The 5,170-nt window shown below is 32.0% G+C and overlaps 1 non-coding gene across 1 annotated transcript; it reads left to right on the top strand.

The window, feature by feature from the left end:
- The first annotated feature begins 3,706 nt into the window (after positions 1 to 3,706).
- On the top strand, positions 3,707 to 3,778 carry TRNAQ-UUG. The gene has a single exon. It is a non-coding gene; the product is annotated as a tRNA-Gln (tRNA).
- Positions 3,779 to 5,170: the final 1,392 nt, after the last annotated feature.

The following is a 5,170-nucleotide window of genomic DNA, read 5'->3' as shown; positions in this document are numbered from 1 at the left end:
TCATGACTCCCTTTTTGTTTTCACTTACTCTATAAAATGTCTCCTACTTTTATTCATTTTCTCTTTTCTTAAATATCAAAATCTTAAATAAAAAGGAAGAGCTCTCTAAAATATTCTTCTTTGCCACTAATTTCACATAATTTAACATTTTAAAAATCGGTAAATTAAAAAATCCTACATTGATATATTTGTAATTTCATGTAGTCTTCCTAAGTTTGCCAGCGACATTGTTTGTCGTCGAGCTTGATAATGTGAGTTTGTAACCCATCCGTTAGGGTTCTTGGAATGATTCTCTAGATTATCCCTTCCATGTTGGGAGTTGGGCCATGGTTCTTGAGTGAAGGAACCGTTGGTTTACCGCCCCTAAGAGTTAAAGAAGCATCTTGAGGCTAGTTTCACATAGTATCATTGTCTTTGAGATAACAATTCTTTTCTATTTTATCTAAATTTTTTAAATATGGGTTCATTTTCAAATGCATGCTAACACCCTTATTATTGAATAAATGACATGAAACTAGTTTCACATAGTAACGTTGTCTTTTGCTTCTATTGGTGGAAGGATAATGTTGGATCGATATGACAACCCTAGAGGGGGTGAATAGGGTTTCAACAATGTAATTATTTCAAACTTGATACCATGCAATAAAACTTAACAATAATTTAGAACTTAAATAGGAAAAGGGTTAGAAAATATAACACCGTAATTTTATAGTGGTTAAGTCAAACTCGATCTACTCCACTCCCCAAGCACCTCTTGGAAATTTGAATAAAACTTTCTGACTCTTTCCTCGAATCAAAGCCCAACCGCTACACCGCTCTTTTTACGAGTGCAAGAGCAAACTCAATCCTTTCCACGGCTCAGGATCAAACCGGTACACCGCTCTTTTTACGAGTTCAAGAGCAAACTCAATCCTTTCCACAGCTCAGGATCAACCAATACACCGCTCTTTTTACGAGTTCAAGAGCAAACTCAGACTCAGGATCAAATCGGTACACCCCTCTTTTTACGAGTTCAAGGGCAAACTCAATCCTTTCCGCGACTCAAGATCAAACCGGTACACCGCTCTTTTTACGAGTTCAAGAGCAAACTCAATCCTTTTCATGGCTCAGGATCAAACCAATACAATTGTCTGAAATCTTATAGAAACACACCACAACACTCTGAAATAATAGACATCTCTCGAATAAGATAAAAAAAATAGAATTGGAAGCTTTGGAGAGAAACAATGGAGGCTTTTTAAAAAAAAATTTAGATCGAGCAAACAAATGTTCTGTGTGCTGTGTTGTGTTGTGAAAAATACTAAGAGATGATGAGTTTAAATATCGATCAAGTTGTAAAAATAGGAATTGATACGGACTACTAAAACTGATATGGACCACTAAAACGTGAACCGAAACATGAACCACGAAAAATAATATTTATTTATTTTAAAATTTATCGTAAAAAATTATAGAACACATGTTTCATTTAAATATATATATATATATATGATTTAAATATAAATAAATATTAAAAACATTTTAAATTCATTTTTTATATATATATATATATATAACATATTTAAATGTAATACTGTAAAAAAATGTTAATGAACATTTTAAAAATAATTAAAAGTTTTATAAATCTAAATGAAATCCTTATAACTTAAATGATTTTGTAATTCAAATAATTATATTTATAAAAACTAAATGAAATCATTATAATTTCTTTTCATTTAAAAGTAATAACTCATTTTCATAAATGAATTCATTATAATTTTTTTTTTCATTTAAAAGTAACACCTAATTTACCTAGTTTTCATAAATGTAAATGAAATCTTTATAATTTCTTTCCATTTAAAAGGTAACCGAAAATTTTTATAAATATAATTGAAATGATTTTATTATTTAAAAGTAAAGGAAAACTTTTATAAATGTAATTGAAAACTCTACCATTTGTTACTCTACCAAATTTATAAATGTCATATTTCGATTGGTCTATGATGTCAATTTTGTCGCTGGTTCATGATGTCAATTTTGTCACCACATCATCAATTTTGTAATCATATCATCACGTCAGGTATCTTGTTTTGAATTTGATTGGTCCATGATGTCAATTTTGCCACCACATCATCACGTCGTGTATTTGTTTTGACTAGAACTTCTTCATTTTATCTCTAATTTGAGTGAACCAAAAAAGACGTTAAAATCGTTGTTCCCAGCCTTACACTGTGGAAAAAAAAATACTGAGAATTGTTAATAATTGAAGGTAGGTTTGTTATCATCAAAAGATTAAGGCAAAAAAGCCATAAGATAATAGGTCGATTATACCTATAGGGTAGTTTTAAGCGTGACAACGAGACTAATTTTTTTTTAGTTAAAAATTAGAATTATAACAATCTGCCTAAAACCTTCAAACTAATTTTGCTTAATTTCTAAATGCAGACAAACAAAGTAGAAAAATGAAAACATGTAAATTGTAAACTCAAACATTTCAAAGAAATAAATAAGTTTTGATGGTATCAATGCTAATCAGAAAACAATCAAACCAAATTTATTTCAAACATAGAAAACTTCACGTCTATCTTGTAAAGCCAATAAACCAAAGGGCCTAATATAGTAGAGAAATAAAAAAAATGTTACCCTTGCTGTGTTGTGCCATAAGTGATCAATGGATGTTGACTTTGACCAAATCCTACTATTTTTCTTTTTTTCTATATTTTGAAACTATTTTAAGCACTCTTCTCTTGTACTCCTTATAATTTCTACCTTTTAAGGTTGCAAATATTTGTGCACGGTGACTATTATAATTATCAGTCAACTGAGTTAAGTGGAAATAAATTTTGAAGATGAAATTAAAGTATTAATTTTGATGTCATCTTTACCTGAGTTTTGGGATATTGTTATTAATGAGATTCAATCTAATGCCATTAGTAATTCACAATGATAATATTCAAAATACTTGACAAAAAAGAAGGGTCAACATAAGATATTTGAAACAAATAAATATTTTTGTCCTATATGATATATCAAATCACTCATTTGAAATTCCTTAATAATAAACCTGAAGTCTTACATCTTTTATAGAGAAAAGTTCCTTAAATAGAAGTCTTATTAGATACTTCTAAGCATTTAGAGATCAACTAGAAACAAAGCTAAATATTCTAAAAAAAATTAGGGTTAAACTTTTAAGTTAACGTAATTTAAGAAACTTATGATTTTTATATTATCAAGAGTTTAATTGAGCTAGGTCGATTCAGTCTAGTGGACCCAAGAATTGAACCGAACCAAACAACCTAGTTAGCAACATGATTTAGTGGAAGCATTTTCACGCAAAGTAGAAGCAATAATGGAGGGTTTGAAATAATATAGTTTTCACCCCTTGTTTCTCGAGTGAATATTGAAATAATATAGTTTTCATGTTAAGTCTTGCACGGAAGAAAGAAAGACTAGAATGTAAAGTATTATTTCAATTTGTTTGTAATATACAACAATATATAAATTAACTATAAGAAATATATAAAATTACATGTTCTCCAAGAGCTTCAATCAACACTGGAGGGTTACTTCTGCAACCACTCTAAAGGTGCTCAAGATCACAACGAGTTAGATAAAACAGCTCTAGAACTTTGAATCCAATAACTTGAGTTTGACTCGTGATAGGATCTCTCTTCTTGTGGAATCTGCATAAAATAGGAAAACCATTCCAAAATAAATTTTTATAAGGGGTTCTATGGTGTAGTGGTTAGCAGTTTGGACTTTGAATCCAACGACCTGGGTTCAACTCCCGGTAGGACCTTTATGAAATGACCTTGATGTGAAAACATAGAATAGGTAGGACCTTTATGAAATGACTTGATGTGAAAACATAGAATAAGGAACAACAACATTGTTGAGTTATTCAAATTTTCTTGAGGCATAAGGTGTCGTAATCATTTGAACCCATAATAACTAGCATGAGTTTTAGGTTCCGAACTTGCTCCAACCAACTTGAAATCTTGAATTTATTCTCGTGTCATATAAAATAGTTGGTAATTTGGAGCATGTCTAAGCCTTGAGCTAGGATATGACTTCTTGTTTCGTTTTCAAGAACTAAACCTTAGAGGTTGTCATGTCATGCTTCGTATTTTAACCATGAAAACTCTTCCAAAGTAACTCTTAATTTTCTCCCCATGAGTGCAATAGGGGGAGTTGTCATAATCGTGGTCCAGGGCATCTCATTTAGGTGAGGGAGATAATAAGTTCATCATGGAATCCTGCTCATGGTACATATACCATAGCATCCCACCTAAAGAGAAATAGGGGCCTCGTGGTACACTTCGTTAAGTGGGATAATGGTTACTTCAGGCATGGATCCTAGCAACTTGTTAAGCATGATGTTTGCATTAACCTAGGTGTTTTCTTGGATTCTTGGTGATCCTAGGTTATGCATAACGTCTTGGGTCAAGTTTGGAACTTATAAGTTCTTAGGAATAGCCCAGCATGATATTGTGCACGTAGTATCTATTAGAGACCAAGGGTACATTTGTAGAGACCAAGGATACATTTGGGGAATCTATTATTTCAGGGATACCACTTTAGTTATCCTAGGAGGTAAAGTTATATGGATCGTGATGAGCATTTTCTCCCATATCTTGGTTTCGCTAACTAAAGTTTTCCAATAACTCCCAAACTTCATTACCTTATATAACCTCTGGGGATAAACATTCATACAACATTTCATATAATAAGATCTACTGAGAAAACCCAAGAAAAGGTCAAATTTTGAGTTGACTTGGACAATTCTGTTGAACTGGCCGTATCATCGTTTTCTTCCTCTGAACAGGAAGAAGATGCGTATTTTTCGCGTCGCCGACATCTGAAACTCAGCCTGTACAGTCACATTTACAGCGTTTCTCTCCTCGATTTCTTCGTGAAACTTAAAGATGGATGTTACAAGAAAGGGCTAGGGATTTATTTGATAACTTCTCGTGGATCGTAGCCTAAGATATTCGCTACCAAAGTTCATCCAAAATCTGATTTATTGTTGGAGATAAAACAAATGATTTCTTATTGGGTAGCCGATTCTAGGGGTTTCAAGGCCCTATATTCTTTATTGAACCTCTTCCATATCCTATCTTCAGGCTAAAGGAATTGGTTTGGAGGAATGAACGTCTTTGAGTGTAGGACCTTAATTTCCAGAAATCGTTCT

The sequence above is a fragment of the Cucurbita moschata genome, unplaced genomic scaffold (genome assembly GCF_002738365.1).
Source record: "Cucurbita moschata cultivar Rifu unplaced genomic scaffold, Cmos_1.0 Cmo_Scf00097, whole genome shotgun sequence".
Lineage (NCBI taxonomy): Eukaryota > Viridiplantae > Streptophyta > Magnoliopsida > Cucurbitales > Cucurbitaceae > Cucurbita > Cucurbita moschata.
This window is presented reverse-complemented; position numbering and strand designations above follow the sequence as displayed.